At 35.0% G+C, this 10,474-nt stretch overlaps 1 long non-coding RNA gene across 1 annotated transcript; it reads right to left on the bottom strand.

Moving 5' to 3' along the window:
- Positions 1-9,585: 9,585 nt before the first annotated feature.
- LOC132168651 (uncharacterized) lies at positions 9,586-9,974 on the bottom strand. Its single transcript, XR_009438906.1, has 3 exons — positions 9,904-9,974; positions 9,723-9,791; positions 9,586-9,642 (listed from the first exon to the last, which is right to left on the bottom strand). It is a non-coding gene; the product is annotated as an uncharacterized LOC132168651 (long non-coding RNA).
- Positions 9,975-10,474: the final 500 nt, after the last annotated feature.

Raw genomic sequence — 10,474 nt, 5'->3', positions numbered from 1 at the left:
CAGTTCCAAAATGCAGATGCTACTGTTCACGGCTCAAACACTGATATAGAATGCTCCGAATCCAATCTCCACCGTTCATAATGTAGATTCATGTGTTATGAACGTCCCTGCAAAATTTCAGCTCAATCGGACCACAAACGCCCATCGATCGGAGTTGTTGATGAAGACTGGACAGGCCGGGTCCGGACCGCAATTCCCGGGTCCGGACCCCATTTCCCGAAAGTTCATTTTATGAGGCCTGTCCGGACCTCAGATTTGCAGGGTCCGGACCTGGCTGACTTATTAGGGTTATTTTCTATTTAAACACGATTTTGCTACATTTATATGTACGTATTTTATTGAGCAAAAATCAGGGTGCTTAGAGAGAGAGAATTTGTTCTAGATTATTGTTGAAGAGAAAATACGTGAAGCCAATCGGAGTTCCGGTGAAAGGAAATCTTTTAGAAGAATCGTGCCAGATGTTCTGGAAAGGGCTACTGAGGTAGAAGTCAAGTGGGTCACTTGTCGTGTGCAAGGAAGAGTCAAAGGTTTTGTTATTCTTCTTGTATTCCTTATTCTTCTATATAGTGAATTGATTTCCTGGGTTTGGCTGCCCCGGAGAGGTTTTACATTTAGAGAGTTCTCTAAATAGTTTCCTCTTCGTAACCAAATTTCTGTGTTCTTGATTGCATATTTTATATCAGTATTTGGTTGATTTTTTAACTGCTAAGTTAGATCTGTTTTCTGGATATTTTCTGTAAAACTCCTAGACGTGTGAGTAGGTGATAATTGTAGTCGTTTTAGAATTTTCAATTGGTATCAGAGCGGGTTCACTCTGTGAAGGATTTATTTCCTGAGTGTGATCCGAGACTCCATATCAAATGTCTCATACTGTTGCTCCTAATTCTCTTCCCGTCTTTGACGGAACAAATTATACGCTTTGGAAAATTCGTATGAGAGCATATTTTAAATCCATTAATGTTTGGCATATTGTCGAATCTGGATGGACACGTCCAGAAAAAGCAATAGCTGAATGGACAACAGAGGAAAAGAATAATGCTACTGCAAATGACAAAGCTATAAATGCTATTTACATCTCTGTTTCAAATGAGGAATTTTCTAGAATTTCTAGATGTGAAATAGCTAAGGAAGCCTGGGAAACTTTAGAAATCACACATGAAGGAACTAAGGTTGTTAGAACTTCAAAAATTCAAATGTTGGTTTCTCAGTTTGAGGAGATTAGAATGCAGGAAGATGAAACTTTTGATGAATTCTATTCAAAGCTTAGTGCCATTAGAAACTCTACCATTAATTTGGGAAAGAAAATGGATGATGCTAAAGTGGTGAAAAAAATCTTAAGATCTTTGCCTGAGAGGTTTATTCCCCAAATTGCTGCTATACAACAGAGCAAGGACTTAGATACTATGAGAGTAGAAGAACTTGTAGGTTCCCTTCAGACCTTTGAGCTAATTCTTCCTAAACACAAGAACACCAAAAATATTGCTCTTAAGGCAAAAAATGTTAAGGTTGACTCTTGTGGTTCATCTGATGAGGATTCTGGAAATGAGGAAGAAATTGCTATGTTTGCTAAGAAGTTTAGGAAATTCTTTAGAGCCAAGAAAGGAAATTTTAGAAATAGCAATTCACAATTTTTTGAGAAATCTAGAAATGAGAATGTTGAGAAAGGAAAGTCACCTAAAGGTATCAAGTGTCACGAATGTGGAGGACATGGGCACATTCGTGTTGACTGTGCTAACTTGAGAAAGTCAAATGGCAAGGCATTTAATGTGACTTAAAGTGATGAGTCAGACAAGGACGATGCTGAACAGGGAGTTAATTACTTAGCATTTGGAGTTAGTTATGAGAGTGAGCATGAGAATAGTGAGTGTAATTCTCAAGACAAACAAGGTGTGTCCGATAATGATTCGGAAGAAGAAGATGATTTGCAAAATGCTTATAATAATCTCTTTGTGGAATACACTAAACTGAAAAAGCTGAATATGCAGCAATTGAAGAAACTCAATGAGGTTAATCTTGAAAATGATCAACTTTCTGTCACCTTAACTGATTCTCTTGCTACTCATAATACTTTGATGTCTGAAAATCAAATGCTAATTGCCAAAGTGAAATCCTTAGAAAATGAACTAAATGAATCAAAGAATCATTTAACAAAATTCTCTAGTGAAAAGCTAAATCAAATGCTACATAATCAGAAACATTCGTTTGATAGAACTGGATTGGGTTTTGATAAATCTGCTATTTTATCTACTAATGTTGCTTCTTCTTCAAAGATGATTTTTGTGAAACTAGTGAACAAAGAAGATAGCTTGGCTGAAAAGAAGGTAATTTCTCCTCAAATTTCCAATGGTGGAAAAGGTAAGGGAACTCTAACTGATTCCTATATGTCTAGTTCTAAGTCGAGAAGTATGCACATGTTAAGGAACCAACCTTCTCAAAGGTTTATTCCTACGTGTCATAACTGTGGTAAGATTGGACATATTCGTCCTAAGTGTTTTCAGCTTAACAATCATGAGCCTAAAAGAGAATATTTCCATTCTAGAAATAGTTATGAGAAATTATTCAATATGATGAGAGACGTAGTAACACGGTTAGATGTCTTGGATAAGAGTCACACAGTTGTCCCTGATGTGAAGAAAGTTTGGGTCAAGAAGATTAATACCATTCACCCATTGAGGGGGAGTGGTAATGGACTCACCTAGATTAGGTGGGCACATAGACCATGCCTAGAAATTGAGCATATTGATATTTGTCTATAGCTGTTCTAGGGCATTTTTTTTTTTTTAATTTTTGTTTGCTTTGTTTTTATTTTCTTTGATTATTTTTTATTCTTTTAGATTGTTTTAATTGTTGGATACTCAGTTTCTCATGTCTTGTGCTCAAATGAATATTTTACATATGAGTGGGGTCAATATTTCTGCAATTTACATCTATTGCTCCATATGTTTCTGATATACCTTGTTTTTCTGAAGACTGTTAAAGGAGTAAGAGTCAGTTTTTCTCATGTTCGAAATTGTGCACTTTTTGCCCCCATTAGGTTTAGATTTTTGTTATGTGTTTGGGAATTTGGAGCAAACATTTTGCTTGGAAGATAGGTAGTGTCAGTTCTATCCACTTGACCAACTCGTTAGTTGAACCTAACTCTTAAAAATTCCAACATTTTCTTCCACAAAAAAAAAAAAAAAGGGCATAAAATAAGCTCAGATGACTTAGTTTTGCTTCTATATGTCCCTAAAGAAAGAATCAGTGATCAAATCATTGCGGAAATATATGATCACTAAAGGACATGGTAAAAGCGAATGATTAGTCTCATGGGGAGTGTATCGGATGAGGGAATCTAGGTCCTAACATTATAAGGTTTTACTGTGGCTTGAATCAGACTGTTTGTCTTTCTTTTAAAAAAAAAAAAAATGTCTGCCTAGATTTCCTTTCCACTGATGAAATCTTATTTAATGGGAGTTTTCACACACTACACATTCACATGAGATTTCTGATTATTGCCTACTTGACTGCATTTACAGAACAAGGTTGTGTCATGCATATGGTACATTTAAGGTGTAAGTATAGTTTGTTGATCACTCTGGATGGTTAAGATATTCATAAGGGCATGCATGATTTATTGGATATCTATACAAGTTGTGTTTTCCTTTAAAAATTAAAAAAAAAAAAAAAAAAAAAAAAAAAGGTTTATTGTTTATTTTGTTTTTATATTAAGGGGGAGAATCAATTTTTTTGTGTGTTATTTTTTTTCTTTTTCTTTCTCTGTGATTCCATCTTTTCAACTTAAAGGATCAAGACTCACTCCCCCACCCAAGGTATGTTTTCTTCCCTTCTTCGTTTCAGTTTTGGTTTCGAATCCAATTCTAGGATGTGAACGTTTGGGTTTCAAAGTGCCATTCCAAATTGCTTGATTGCTTGATAATTTTTCTTCTCTCACAAAAGTGTAGCACAATCCATACGACTTTGGAGAAAGATGTGAAGTATATCAAGGATAGTCTTTGGCAAGAATAATCTATCTTATTTCCTTGTGGCTATTTTTTTCAGATTTCTTGGGTTGTTAGTTTGTTTGTTTCCTTTTGTCCTTCTGAGACAAAAAGGGGGAGTTGATTTGATGTGTCATTTTCATGTAAAAATTGTTTTTGTCCCTGAATGGCCAAAAGGGGGAGTTTGTTGGGTTATGTTTTGGCTCATTCGGTTTGCATGTAAAGTTGGTGAAAATGAAGCATCTCAAAGTGTTCAAAAACAGACTCTCGAAGGCCATGTCCGGACCCCCAAAAGTCAACTCCGGACCGCCAGAAGAAGGGTCTGGACACAGAAACTAGCAAGGCTATTCTAAAGAGCAGGTCCGGACCGCCAGGCGCTGGGTCCGGACCTGATTTCCAGAAATTGGGTTTTTGAAGGAGAGGTCCGGACCGCCAGAAGTTGGGTCCGGACCTCAGTTCCAGAAAGCAATATTTTTCTGAGATGTCCGGACACACGATTTGGAGGTCCGGACATCACTAGGTTACGCATAAGTAATCCTAGCCATGTCCGGACCCTAGATTAGCCATGTCCGGACACGGCAGCCTTATTATGTTTATTTTTCTATTTAAGCTACTGTATTTTGCCATTTTAGTTTTACGTATTTCTTTGGAGAGCAAAATCAGAGAGCTTAGAGAGAGATATTGTTCTAGCTTATTTGAGAAGGGATTAAATACGTGAAGCCAATCGGAGTTCCGGTGAAAGGAAATCTTATAGAAGAATTGTGCCAGATGTTCTGGAAAGGGCTACTGCGGTAGAAGTCAAGTGGGTCGCTTGTCGTGTACAAGGAAGAGTAAATTGCAAAGGTTTTGTAATTCTTCTTGTATTCCTTATTCTTCTTATAGTGCATTGATTTCCTGGGTTTGGCTGCCCCGGAGAGGTTTTACATTTAGAGAGTTCTCTAAATGGTTTCCTCTTCGTAACCAAATATCTGTGTTCTTGATTTTCATTACATATCTGTATTTGGTTGATTATTGATTGTTAGGTCAGATCTTATTCCGCTTAATATTTGTGAATCACCTAGACATTTGAATAGGTATCGTTTGGAGTCGTAATATAGAATTTTCACTTTTTACAGCAAATAATCATGGGTTTTACCTCAAATATAACATGCTATGCTTTTACTGTTTCATCAATACAAGAAGTTGGATAGGAAAAGATTCTCATACTGCAAGAAATGGTTACCGGCTTCAATAGAGATAGCCGAGATGAGAGAACCATATGTTCCACTCTCTGGGGCAGCTGTTGTCCCTTTCCCAGCCCAATGAAAGCGGATCTGTAACACTTTATCCCTCACAACTGCTTTAAATTCCTTAAAAACTGCCATATCAACCCTTTGTGCAGCATTTTCAATATCAAAATCCTTCAACTCCAGTTTTTCCTGTCACAAATAAAATCAATAAAATTGTGTTCTATGAAGAAAGCAAAACAAATATGACATCATACCTGGATATAAACATCAAATATCCGTCTTCCAAGACTATAAAAAGATCTATTGTCTTTGTATACTATCTCTGCAAAGGAGAGTTTCACAGTATATTCTCCATTTACCAAGCAACGCGCATAATATGTTAGAGATAGGGGAGAGAGTCGTGCACTCGTGTATAATTCAGAGTTGTTCATTTTGAGTATTGATACATTTTTTGCTATGTACTAATTTGAGGTTCTGTTAATATCCCAAAAATTTCCACTGCTACTGAATCCCCAACTACCAGTGAATGGAAGAAATTTTGCTGGACCTGCTAGATCTTGATCCCCTTCATACTCTATGTTCTCAATAGTTGTTGAGCTTCCACCACAATTTATATGCAAGGAATACTGATCTACAAAGAAACAACAGATTTTTGATGAGATAGGATACGAGCAAACATTATAGAGCAAAAAGGAAATTAACTTTGTCTTGGTGATTCATTTACTAGGTTGCCAGAAACAAGATGAAATATTAACTGTCCCCTTTTCATTTCTGAAAGAAATTATCGAAATGGAAGGCCTGACAACCTAAGTAAAGCACACACCTCAGAATTTGAATGTAAGGTAAAATAATTACCTTTTGAGCATGGAAAGTCCTGCAGGCACTCGCTTCCTAGTGTTCTTAATTAATGTCATATAAGAAAGAAGAGTGAACTTAAGCAAGTTTAACTGAAAAATGGAAACCTTTCTACAAAATAAAAGAAAGAAAAAAAAAAAAAAAAAAAAAAACCAGAGAAACATTGGTTCTTCTTATTAGTTTACAAGTTAGATGCTTACAAGTTGTTTGATCCAGTGAAGCTCTCAAACATATTTCTGATGAAATGAGAAACTAGTTAGTTTTGGAAAACTAGAAAGCTTATGAAGAGAGCAAAGTATGCAAAGCTAAACTTAAGAAAAGTTCTTACAAGGTTGCTTGACAAGTATGTGCCACAGAGCTTTTTGAAAAATTATTATAAGAAAGATCTATTTGGCTGCAAACAAACATATTTTCATTAAGAACATACTATTAATGCATAAGAAAAATGGTACCTTCTAAAAAGCTCAGATAAAATTTTTTACACTAAAAATTGGTAACATCTTGAGATGATTGTAGTTTGAATATTTCAAAAACACCTAGACATATAAAATCTAACCCCATATAGAAATAGTATGATTGACTGCATCTAACATGTACACAAAACTCAACACTTCAATCTATCACTTCAATCTATTGATTCACTATTATATATGATTGATGGAGATCTCCCATTGACCATAAAGAGGCCAGGATATGAATCAAAGTCAAGGCAATATATATTTGAACATTCTGAATGCTTGTAAAGATTATATATATGGAGAACCATACAAAATAAATAAATAAATGTCATGCAAATTTCAAGTGGAAATCAAGGTGAATTACTAGTCATTGTTTCTGTTTTTTATCCAGTCTGGAATAGGCCCATTGAGCAAGTTGCTTGTCAGAAACCTGTTCAAATAGCAACACAATTACACATTGGTTAAAAAATTATTTATATAATTACTAATGGAAGAAAATGGACAAAAATTGGATGGTAAAATACTTTGTGAGTAGAAATAGAAATATGTGTGTGTGTGTGTCACAACCCAAAGAAAGTAACATCGGACATGACACATACATGCCTTTATAATCCATATACCTATTGTTGGATTTAAGTTTCATAATTGAGAGTATCACAATCTCTCTGAATCAAATCCCTAACATTCTTGCCAAGTCACACTTCAAAATCTTAATGCCCTAATGCCATATGGCATAACTAAGTTGGCTCGAATACAATTTATACAGTCCGTTCTACAATTATAAAATGATTAGTCAAAGTTGCAATTGGAATTCCCTAAAGTGATTTATATAACCTAGTCTCACGCACTAAGAAACCAATGTAGGACTTAGCACCCATGCAACATTTTCACAATCCATCCACGCATTGGAAGACTTAATTTAACAGAGTCTCACAATATTTTGTCAACCAAGAAAAAGCAGTAGCCTCATTCACAGTATATTTCACAAGACTAATCAAAGTTACAATTAGAGCATCATAGAGTTACTTGTATAACCTAGTTGCTTCACTTAATATGAACCAATGTAGGAACTTTCTAGGGTGTCATCAATATCTCACTTACATCCCTAACATCCTCATCTCGGCCCATGTCACACTACAATATTCCAATGCCATATGGTACTACTAGATTGGCTTTGATAACATTTATCACAACCCAAGAAAAGTGTTAATCATATATGTGCTATACTCTAAAATGACTAGCTAGTCAAAATTACAGTTAGAGCTCTCCAAAACTACTTATACAGTTAAGCCTCATTAGTACACAATTGATGTATGACATATTTGGGGTATCACAATATATAAATGGTAATCATAAGCACTCTAATCTCCTTGATGATATATTTGTGTGCTTTGTGCTGCTTTAAATTGTTTATTTGAGCTTCTCTGCAATAGAGCTAGATTTAGGGTTTTGAAGCAACACTTACAAGCTTTTCAAGTGTGTTAGGCCTTCAATATCCGGAATCTCCCCTTCTAATCTGTTCAAGCTGAGGTCTCTACATGGATATATGAAAAAGGTGTTATAATAACACAAAAGAAGTTTTATAAAATGATCTAAAGGTGAACATATTGAACCTGATAAGACATAAATGTCCAGCTTTTAAAGTGTAGCTTCAGAAAAACATCTTAATTCTAGAGATGAATGAGCAAAATCATTATTGAAAATAATTATCTACCGTACGCTTTAATATGCCAATATCTATAACTAGGCCTATAGTACACTAATGTTTCAGTAAACAAAGCAAAAAATGAGAGGAATATAGAAAGGACAGAAGGACTACAAAGTTCTTAGTTCTTCCATTTATGATATATTTGCAGGGATTGTTCCCAAAAGATTGCAGCTCCTTAACACCCTGAATTGTCAACCGACATCTTCTAAGAAAAAGTGCTACAACTTTGTATTATTAGAGTTCTTGAAAGTTTATAGTAAAAGAATGACTTACAACTTTTTCATGCCTGTCATGTTACTTAACAGTGGAAATTTAGAACCCTCACCAAATAAGTCACTAATCCTTTTGCAAAAAATTGCATAAGTGTTAGTCTCTTAAAGAAACAAGTCTTGTTAATTTGAGTATAACATGAAGATACCACAGAGATTTTATGCAACCAAAGATTACTTAGAAGGCAGAACTCACAGTTCAGTTAAACTACTCAGGACAGAAATGCTAGGAGGAATGGGCCCCTCGAGACCACTAGCTTGAATTTCTCTGTTAAAAGAAAAATTCTAATGGGTTAGATTACACCTGAATATTCTTCTAGAAGAGATTTAACATTATAGGAAGAACAAAAAAGAACACATACAATTTCCGAATAACTTTCCATCGTTGAAAAATGTCAGGTATTCTTCCAGTGAAGTTGTTCCTGCTAATCCTACTGCATATGGCCAAATTGGAAACATAATTGAATAACATAGAAACCTGAAGCTTTCCAAGTAAATAGCTGTTGCGAGATAAAGTGGTTATGGAGTTTTTACCAAGAGTACATTAATATACATAATTGAACACAACTCTAGCCTAAAAGCCTAAGTTGATGGGCTAAGGTCCACTTAAGTATATTAAGCACTATTTTCTTTTATATTTTTTCAATGTGGAACATAATACTCACAATTGCACTCACAACAATAACTACTGCTACTATTAGTATAGAAATAAGTTACAACCACTTATAATTCGTCTAATCTAATTAGATTAGTGAGAGAGATAGGCAACTCTCCAGTGAGATTGTTGGAACTAAGCTTCCTGTAGTCATCAAATAGAAGTTCAGACCAGTTCAACTTACTTAACATTAATTAAGAAATGAATCATCAAATCTAGTTTGAAAGAAAAAAAAAATGATAAAAGGAAAGACTGACAGGCACTCCAAGTTAACAAAATCTCCAAGTTGAGGGGGAATAATTCCAGAAAACAGATTGTTTTCTAAGATCCTGAAAATATAGTCTTTGTTAATATCAAAGCTGGGATAAACCAAATCAAAAAATCATGCAACATTGCCAGATACAATAAGAGCATACAAAGTTTTAAGGGTGGTAATGTTTCCTAGGAAGCTTGGGATTGGTCCTGATAACTTGTTTACATTAAAGGACCTGCATTAATAAACAAGCTTAATTCAATAAGAATGAACATTTGCAGGGTAAAATCATAGGCTAATTGAGTAGAAACGTACAGATATGTCAACTTTAGAGAAGCCCATTGGCTTGGTATTGTACCAGTAAGGTAGTTTCGAGAGAGATCACTACGAGAGGATATTAGAAGATTAAATCAATTTTCAGGGACTAATCAGTAAAACATAGAAGATTAAATCAATTTTCAGGGACTAATCAGTAAAACACAATTACTCTTCTTACATTTTCTGAAGGTAGGGGAGCTTCACTAGGGAAGGTGGAGGCACACCATCAAGATCCTGCCCTTCAAGACATCTGTGCATGTGACATATATGAACACTTACAGGTAAAAGATCAAATATCATCTGATTATTCTTCCATCACAACTTTTGAAACCCTTAATCTGCTAGGAAAAGATTTTTCTTCACTTATATATATGTTAGAACAGAAAATGAGAAAATTGAAAATATCACTAGCTCATAAGTAAACAATATCTCAACACTACAAAAAACAGGTCATTTTCTGACGTGGCAAACAGTGTCTGTTTTTTGCCACGTCAGTAAATGCTGACGTGTCAAACAGACACGTCAGAAATAATTTTCCTGACATGCCAAAAGTAACCCGTCAGGATTTACTGACGTGTCAACTTTTGACACGTCAGTAAAAATTTAGTCAAATTTAATTTTTAAACAATTTATTAAATTAAAATTAAAATTTATTAATTGCTGACGTGTCATTTTCTGACGTGTCTGTTTGACACGTCAGAAATTTCTGACGTGTTGGTTTGACACGTTAGAAAATGCTGACATGTCTG

This window comes from Corylus avellana, chromosome ca2 (genome assembly GCF_901000735.1).
Source record: "Corylus avellana chromosome ca2, CavTom2PMs-1.0".
Lineage (NCBI taxonomy): Eukaryota > Viridiplantae > Streptophyta > Magnoliopsida > Fagales > Betulaceae > Corylus > Corylus avellana.
Note: the sequence above shows the minus strand (reverse complement) of the source record. Positions and strands in the feature narration are given on the sequence as shown.